The following is a 10,077-nucleotide window of genomic DNA, read 5'->3' on the forward strand; positions in this document are numbered from 1 at the left end:
GTTTTTTTTTTTTTTTTTGCGAATGCAATAGGGGATCTTAGTAACAACACTGAAAATGAGCTGTGCTGTAAAAATGACTGGGTGCCCTATGCACCACACAAATTACCTAGAACAAAAAGTGTGCTCGATACTGAGTGTTCAAACATCCCCAGCACCCGTAAAAATGGCACCTATGATTTCAGAAGCTAAAGAGACTGGAAGAATGTGCATATGTACGGGGGGGTGGCCATTTGCAGGTTGCAGAACAAATGTATGGGGGGGGGGTTTAGGGGAAAAATTCAGGGTTGGCTTTAAGTAAGGAATCAGAGGCTCTAATGTAACAAACAATAACAGCAAATAAAAGGCAGATAAACACGGTGTGGGCCATCCAGTCTGCCCAACAGAGTGGCCAGAGCCGTGCCTGCCACTGTGAGTTAGAGAGTTGCACGGGGACAGAAATCTTACCCATCCCCGCCCGTCCTTGCTAGAATCTCACCCATTCCCACCCGTCCCCACTGGAATCTTACCCATCCCCGCAAGAATTTAACCCATCACAACCCGTCCCCGCAAGAATTTAACCCATCCCCGCAAGAATTTAATGGCACATAAAAGAACATTCTGGTCAGCTTCCTCAGTCTCTCTCTGGATTTGAGCCACATCACTGTAGGCAAGGAAGGAATGGAAGCTGAAACTTAGAACACTCTGGTGTGCACATGTAAGATTTGTCTCTGATTTCTGGCACTGTGTGCTGAGAGGTCACCACATGCACGCGCCAGTAGGTCAGGTGTCAGACCTGAGGTCTGCGCATCAGCCCGGTAGCAAAGAGGATTAATTGTAACATAGTAAGTGACAGCAAATAAAGACCTGAACGGTCCATCCAGTCTGCCCAATAGTCACACTCATTATCAATTCATGATTAAATCAACAAGTGTGATATTATATACTTTCTTTGTGTTTCTGGAACATAGACCATAGAAGTCTATCTGGCCCTATACTTATGTTCCAACTACCTGAGTTCTCGTTGAAGCCCACTCCAGTCTATTCGTCTTCTCATTTGTGGGATACAGACCGTACAAATCTGACCAGCACTGTCCTTATGTTCCAGCCACTGAAGTTGCTTGTTTAAGCCCTTTCTAGCCCATTCTAAACCAGACTGCTCTATATTAGACACAGACCATACAAGTCTGCCCGGTATCGGCCCTAGTTAATCACAGCCAGAGTCGCCATCTAAGCGTCACTTGACACATCCACACACATGCAGCCATTTAAGGTTAGGATTTTTATAACTTCCATTTTCTAATTTTAGATCCTCTGTGTTCATCCCAAGTCTTTTTGAATAACATCATCATTTGTGTCTCTACCACCTCCTTAATGGAAGACTTTCCACATTTGTGCTGTTAAAGCAAGGAGGAGGAGGAGGAGACAGCACTCAAGGTACTCGGTAGATGAGAGGCTGATGCAGTGCAGCTTACACTTCCACAGGAACCCCGCAGAACTGCTTCCATCCCCACGGGAGCCCCGCAGGACCTGCTTCCATCCCCACGGGAACCCCGCAGAACTGCTTCCGTCCCTGCGGGAATCCCGCAGGTTCCGCAAGATTCCAGCAAACCCCGTTCCCGTGCAGCTCTCTACTGTGAGTCCCAGTCACCCATGCTTAAATACTGGTTGTCAGTTATTATTATTATTAGCATTTGTATAGCGCTGCCAGAAGCACGCAGCGCTGAACACCTGACACAGAGAGACAGTCCCTGCTCAATAGAGCTTACAATCATGCCAACCATATAGGTAGCCAAACATGATGGCAACTTGATTATAACCACATATTATCCCCAAGTATTGCTGACAGTATTCAACTTACTAGCCAAGATGTCTTCTCTTTCCCCCTGATGCACAGCACCCTCATTCGCAGCATGTGACAAAGTGATCTACAACATTTGAAATTGCCAAACTTCATCTTTCTTTTGCCATTTGTGGGACATAAACTAGAAATCTGTCTGGCATCAGCCTTAGTTCCCCCATGCTGAATTTGGCAAATCTTTCAGTTTTTTTGCCATTTGTGGAACACAGACTGTAGAACAGTGGCGTAGCCAAACAGCCAATTTTGGGTGGGCCTGAGCACAAAGTGGGTGGGCACAAAATTTTCTCTCCCCCCAGCACTTCCCAATTCAAAATATAAATACTTTAGCAGATGAGGATCCCCAATCTCTGTCAGCTGAAGGCCTCCAGTAAAGATGGCCAGAACTCCTCTCCACCTAGCCCAGTAGGCAGCAGCAACTCCTCAAGCCACTGATGTCAGCACCCCATACATGCTTAGTTGTCAGTGGCTCCAGGATGCTGCCCCCATCTGCCAAGCTAAGTAGAAGGCATCTCTGGCCAGCTTCAGAAGAGACCCCAGCTAGTAGGGCTTGGGAATCCCCACTAGCTACAGCAAGGGTCAGGGCTGCCGTTAGCCATGCTGGTGACCAGGGCAGAAAATAAAGCCCCTCCCCCAATTCCCTCTCCTCATCTGCCGTTAAAGTCACACTGACAGACCCTCACAAATTACAGAACAAGGGATCACAAATTAGAAATAAAAATATATAGACAAAATTGAACTGGGAACCTCAGCATGTACTGGAACACTGGAGAAAAACCCCCCAAACAAAAGCACATTTCCTTTTCTACTTAACACAATAAAAAGACATCCGCTATCCACATTTCCCAAAGTTAACATATTCCATTTAAAATATTCAAAGTAAAATGATTTTCCTACCTTTATTGTCTGGACATTTTATTTTTCCATCATGTTGGTTCCAATTTCTCTTTCCCGCTTTCCTGTCTGTCTTCTGCTAATTCTTCAAGCGGTTGTCCATTTGTCTTTTTTCTCCTGTCGTTTCATTTCCTCACTACACCTACCTCTGAAATATTGATCCTTCCATTTTACCGCTTTCCTTTTTTTTTTTTTTTTCTGCCTCTCTACACTCAAATTTCATCCTCTTTCTAAACCTTTTCCTTCTTTTTACTTTTCAGATATCTATCACATTTCCATCTCCTTTCACCCACTAGCTCTCCCATTCCCCATCTCTCTCCTTCTCAGCCTTCTGTTCCCTTCCATCTTCGATCTACATGCTATTACCATATTTCTACCCCCTGTGATCACTATTCTCTCATTTTTTCCTTGCCATCTCCACTCCCTGGGCCTCTCCCCCATGCTTTCCACCATTCCCAGTGTCTCCCTCCCTCCACCCTTCCAGCCCAGCATCTGTTCCCTCTTTCTACCCTGTAACCTGATATTTCCCTATCCCTTTTACCTCCCACCACCAGTATCTTCCTGTCCCATCTCTCTCCCCTCCCCCATTGTCCAGCATTTTCCCTTTCTCTTCCCTACCATCCATTGTCTATCTTCTCTTCCTGGATCCATCTTCCCTCTTTCTCCCCTCCCCCACTTGTGCATCTCTCCTTTCCTCTCCTCTTCGCCACCTTTATGTCCAACGTTTCTCCCTCTCCCTGCCTTGAGCCCCTGGTTTGACATCTCTCTCTACCCACCCCCCCCCACCTACCACCATCTCTCCATCCTTCCTTTCCCTCACCTCAATGCCATGTTCAACATTTCCCCTCTCATCTCTCCCTTCCATTTCCATGTCCAACACGTTTTTTTCTCTCATGCCCTTTCCTTCCCTCTCCCCATCCCACCCATATCCAACAATTCTCCCTCTCTTTCCCCATGCAGCATCTCTCCGTCCCTCCCCCCACCTAGCTCTACCCTGTCTCACTCACTCATCCCAATAGTGCTCCTGTCTCTCCCCATCCCACCCATATCCAACAATTCTCCCTCTCTTTCCCCTTGCAGCATCTCTCAGTCCCTCCCCTCACCTAGCTGTACCCTGTCTCACTCCCTCATCCCTACAGTGCTCCTGTCCTCCCCCCCAACACAACACACAAACAAACCAACCACCCGCCAGCATGTGCTGCAGGTTTTTTCCCTCCCTTTTCCCAGCCACCACTGGCACGCTGGCTGCAGGCCTTCTTTCCCCTCCCTCTCCCTCCCTCCCCTTCGGGCAGCGCAGTCTAACACTACAGCAAAGCTGCACCGGGTCCGTCCATCCTACCACTACGCTGCTGCCCTCCGGCTCCATCTTTGTCTGTTCTTCTGCTGCTTATCTGCAGCGGATCCGCGCGCTGCCAGGGCTGTCTGTGTCTGTATGCTGCCTATGACTGCTTCCTCACGCTGGCCCCGCCCCCTTAGGCGGGGCCAGCGCAGAGGAAGAAGTCATAGGCAGCATACAGACACAGACAGCCTTGGCAGCGCGCGGATCCGCTGCAGATAAGCAGCAGAAGAACAGACAAAGATGGAGCCGGAGGGCAGCAACATAGCGGTACGATGGACGGACCCGGTGCAGCTTTGTTGTAGTGTTAGACTACGCTGCCCGAGGGGGAGGGAGGAAGGGGAAAGAAGGCCGGCAGCGGATCTTTGCAATTCTTTTGGCCGCGGCATCTCTCTCTGCACCGTTGCTGGGTGGGCCTGAGCCCAAAGTGGGTGGGCACAGGCCCACCCAGGCCCATTCGTGGCTACGCCCCTGCTGTAGAAGTTTGTCCAGCAGCAGCCTTAGTTCCCACTACTCTTAACTAATACTACAGCTTAACAGTCAAGTTGTGTTTCTATCCTTTTTCTATTTAGGCATTCTCTGTGGCTATCCCACACATTCTTGAATTTGCTCACCGTTTTTGACTCTATCATTTCTCCTCGAAATGTGTTCCAGGCAGCAGGGCCGTGCCTAGGGTCTCTGGTGCCCCCTGCAGACTATCAGTTGGCGCGCATACGCGCGCCCCCCCCCACCCCCGGACCTGCCTGGCTGCAAGGCGCGTGAAGAGCTGGGCGGTGCCAAAGAGCCGAGCGCTGCTCCCCCAAGCTGCCATCTGGGGCGCGATGGAGGAAATGGCTGGGTTTGGCCTGAGCCTCCTCCACTCCATCCCCGATTCCCCGGTGCTTTAAATTTACCTCTCTCCGGCTCCGACGTCTGCGCAGTAGTGAAACCGCTGCCTGTCTGACGTCTCTCCACCAGCCTTCCCTTCGCTCGCTCGTTCCCTCTGTGTCCCACCTTCTTCTGACGTCATTTCCTTGAGGGCGGGACACAGAGGGAACGAGCGAAGGGAAGGCTGGTGGAGAGACGTCAGACAGGCAGCGCTTTCACTGACGCTGCGCAGACATTGGAGGCGGAGTGAGGTAAATTTAAAGCGCTGGGGAATCGGGGATGGAGTGGAGGAGTAAGTTTTTTTTTAAAATACAGCTCGACGGCGCGGCGCCCTTGAAGGCAGGCGCCCCCCCTGCGGCACTTACCGCGCTTACTGTGTTGGCACGGCCCTGCCAGGCAGCCCCTATCCTCTCTGTAAAACAGTATTTTCTGACATTACTCCTAAATCTACCTCCGTGGGATCTCCATTCATGCCCTCTTTTTCTACCTCTCCTACGTCTCTGGAAGAGATTTGTTTGTATATTAATACCTTTCAAGTACTTAAATGTATGTATCATGTCACACCTCTCCAGGGCTTTTTTTGAGGGGGTACTGAGCACCGACACCTTTTCCATTGTCTGCTAAAATTGACCTGTGATCCCCAAGTTTTAATGAAAGAACTCAGGCTCTACACACCAATTCTGCCTTGTCATAGATTCTGTGACTGGTTGCAGGGGGCCTGGCTATTGTGGGGTGGGTCCCTCAGTGATCACCCTACCCCTGAAGGGTGGCCTGGCATTTGAGTACTGGCACCTTTTTTGCTAGAAAAAATGCACTTCACCTCTCTCTAGCGTAGTGATAAATTTGATGGTATTATGATCTCAGTTGTACAGCGGCTCCACCACCATTACCTCTTGTACCAGTAAGAACTAGATAGATCTAAAATACTTTCCTCTCTAGCCAGTTCCTGGGCCAACTCCTCCATGAAGCAACCATTAATGATATCCAGAATCTTTACTCCCCTAGGTGTCATTGTAGACAAACTTCCACTTAGACAAACAGCACATTGTTCTAGCAATTTCGATCTTTCAGCAGCTTTTCACCCCATACTCTCTTGTCTCTCATCACTCAGTTTCACAGAAACAGTCCTAACTTGGTTTGGTTTTCTTCTTTTCCGTCTGACCGCTCGTCTCTGTCCTGTGGGGTCCCTCAGGGTTCTATTCGTTCTCCCCTACTTTTCAACCTCTTCCTAAGTCCAACTACACTTATTCAGTCATTTGGGATATTCTGTTGTCTGGATGTGGATGACATTCTGCTGCTTTAGCCTACCAATCCCTTCTCTCCATCTATAACTTCCCTTCAAGCTTGTTTAATCTCAGTATCAAGCTGGTTTAGGGATCACAACTTGTTCTTAATAAACAGAAGACTGTAGCCTGCTGATTTTCAGGAGGCATTACCCCCTCCCCCCCCAAAAAAATATGTATTTCCATTTCTTTTATTTGGAATGCTTATCCACCCCGTTGATACCTTTTGCTATCTCGGTGTCCTCCTGGACTCCAAATTGTCCTTCACGGCTCAAATCTCTCAGCTTTGCAAACTCAGTTTCTTACTCTTAGCTTACATTTCTTTGTCGCTACTTAAACCATGACTTTTTACATACTTTGATCTTATCTTTATTCACATCAAAAATAGATTATTGCAATATAGTTTACCTGGGTTGTACTTGCCTTCAGTTGAAAAAGATCTAAACCTTACAGAATATCTGCTATAAGACTCTTATGTAATGCTCATCGTTCAGCCCATATTTCTCCTCTTCTCAAATCTCATCATTGATTTCCCTTCTTCTTGCTTTCAAAGCTTTCCGTATTGGCTGTCACTATATCTTTCATCTCTCACCATCCCTTATTGCCCTTCTAGCACACTCCACTCTCTCAATGACCATCATCTTGTCATCCCAAACCCAAAGCAAGCTGTTCTTGAATCAACCAGAAGCCAGCCATTTTTCTTCCCTGCCCCAGCTCTCTGGAACTCCCTCCTTCCCTCCATTAGAGCAGTAACATCCTTGAAAAAAATTCAAATCACTCCTCAAATCTTTTTCAACAAGCCTTTCCTATTTCTTAACCCATGCTGCCCCTCGCACTCTCTTATAAATGCTAGACTTTTTACCACCACTCCAATTAAATTATGTACCAGCCACCCACAATTTGAAGTGATAAAAGACCAGGAAGGCCACGTATGAGAAAAGCAATTTTATTTACTTACCAAAGTACAAATGCAATTAATAGTTTCTCATGGGAGATCAGCGCTGCTACACATAAGTGTTCTCTGCCACTCTCTCTCCAACATAATGCACTTGTTCAGTGGTTTATATACCCTTTAAACCATGCTTCACCTTACTTTAACAAGTTATCTTCCTCACAGATCGTCCTGTTTTATTTCAATGCCATTTGCTTTTTCTCTGTTGTTAAACCACATTTTTCTGTCTATAATTGCTCTCTTCCCACGCTTGCACGCAAGAATGTCATCAGATCATGAGCCTCCGGCTCACATGCTTATCAGCTTTTGCCTTTTTGCCTTGTTTCAAGGTGCCCTTTCGCTTCCGTTTACAACTCTTACTGTGAGGAAAACCTAGGCAAGACCGAAGGAGATAAGTTTTTAATGTAATTGTCTTGTGACATATGCTGCCATGCCTTTTTGCCTCATCTGAATGCATGATTATCTTATCTTTTCTTTCCTATCAAAAACTGTAGTTCTTTTCCTACATGTTTTATGTTATAATTTTTTGAATTGTAAATCACTATGAATTGCTTGCTAGAAATGGCAGTATAGTAAGTTTCAATAAATAAATAAATCTTTTTTTTATTTTATTATTTATTTATTCATTTCTTTCAATAACTTTACAAGCAAAAATGCTTGCACTGAAAAGAGAAATTAATACAAGAAGTTAAATAAAGAACATGTAAAAAGAAAATATTAATTATTCTTAATTCTCATAAGTCCTCATCTGGGATCCCAAGATGACATTATGGAGAGTTTGCGGATAGAGATCTTTAAAAAAATCCCTTTAAATAATATTTACACAACTGGACATGTGACGGTTTATTTATACTTGAGCTTCTAAGTGTCTTTAGTTCCGTCTTGTCTTGCTGTAACAAATGATAACAACTGAGAAGGTTCGTAAAAAACAAATTTCTGTGACTGGTAACCGACCAAACATTTACACGGGTACTTGAGGAAAAATGCACCACCTACTTGAAGTGTCTGTTGTCAAAGTTGAAGAAATTGCTGACGCCGTCTCTGTGTGTCTCTCGACACGTTGGGGAAAATTCGGACTTTTAATCCTTTAAACAAGTTATCTCTCTTTTGGAAAAAAAAGTCTCAAAATCCAAAGTTTATCATGAGGCAAGGCTACTGTAGCTACCTCAATAAATAAATAAATCTTATGCCCAGTGTGTGACGGTGGCCAAAAAAGCAAACAGGATGCTGGGAATTATTAGGAAAAGGATGGTAAATAAGACAAAGAATATTATAATGCCCCTGTATTGCTCCATGGTGCAACCTCATCTTGAGTATTGCGTTCAGTTCTGGTTGCCATATCTCAAAAAGGATATAGCATAATTAGAAACGGTTCAGAGAACAGCAACCAAAATGATAAAGGGAATGAAACTCCTCTCATATAAGGCTAAAGAAGTTCAGGCTCTTCAGCTTGGAAAAGAGCCGGCTGAGGGTAGATGTGATTAAGGTCTTCAAAATCCTGGGTGGTGTAGAACGAGTAGAAGTGAATTGATTTTTTACTCTTTTAAAAAGTACAAAGACTAGGGAACATTCAATGAAGTTACATGGAAATACTTTTAAAACAAATAGCGGAAAATATTTTTTCACTCCAACAATAAAGCTCTGGAATTCGCTGCTGGAGGATGTGGTAACAGTGGTTAATGTATCTGGGTTTAAAAAAGATTTGGACAAATTCCTGGAGGAAAAGTCCATAGTCTGCTATTGAGACAGACATGGGAAGCCACTGCTTGTCCTGAGATTGGTAGCATGGAATGTTGCCATGATTTGGTTTTCTGCCAGGTACTTGTGACCTGGATTGGCCACTGTTGGAAACAGGATACTGGGCGCGATGGACCATTGATCAGACCCAGTATACCTATTCTTATGTTGTTATGTGCACATGAAACATTTACCCAGTCAAAATTGGGGTAATTGAACTTGTTCATTATTATTGCTTTACCAGTTTGTTAGCTTTCCTAATTTCAGTTCCCATTTCATTGTCTGCTTCTTTATCTTGCCCAAGTGGTATTCTCCCACCAGCACGCTCCTCCCTATCTCCTTTTCTCAACTCTCCCCAAGGTCCAAACTTTTGATTCCCAAAATCTACCCTCTGAAATTGCTCTTTTCAACCCCACAAACCTTCCCACCCCTAAACACTGTCCCACTCAAAAAAAAACCTATCCTTTTGCAAATTGCACCACCCCAAAACTAGCCCTGCAATGCCCTACCCTAAAAAATAATCCCCCTCCAACTTTCCTATCATCCCACAAACTGCACCCACCCCAGAAAACTAAACTCTGCAGCTACCCCAATATGTCCCTGAACTGCCCCCACCTCTCCAAAAAAAAAAACCAGCATAAGTATACAAAACAAGGATATACATACCCTCACCACATATGTCAAACACTGTGAAAACAGGCAATGCACATACATAGTTTGGGGAGAATGTGAGCACATACACAGATACATGTGCAGAGGGGCTGGAAAGAATACCATGAACCATGCTCTGTATGCTTTTCTCACTTGTGTTTTCTACAGAACTTTTATCTTGTTCAACTCCATGCTGCCTTTAACATATAGCACTACCCTTCTGCCAAATTAACCATCCTGTCATTCTGATATAATTTCTATCCCTGCTTTTTTTGTTTTGACCCCCTACTGTCTCTCGCACACACTTAGGTCACAACTCGGGCATTCGGCACACACTCAGACGTATCAACCCCTGCCCCCTTCAATACCACACTACAAGCCATATCTTCGATAGAATTGGATTTATTTTGGCCGCAGCCAGGAACATCAAAATTGTTACAACTTAAACAAATTACATTACATCTTCTACTAATCATTATGCCAGCATGCATTTCTACCCGGGTACACAGCTTCTACACGTAGT

The sequence above is a fragment of the Microcaecilia unicolor genome, chromosome 3 (genome assembly GCF_901765095.1).
Source record: "Microcaecilia unicolor chromosome 3, aMicUni1.1, whole genome shotgun sequence".
Taxonomy (NCBI): Eukaryota; Metazoa; Chordata; class Amphibia; order Gymnophiona; family Siphonopidae; genus Microcaecilia; species Microcaecilia unicolor.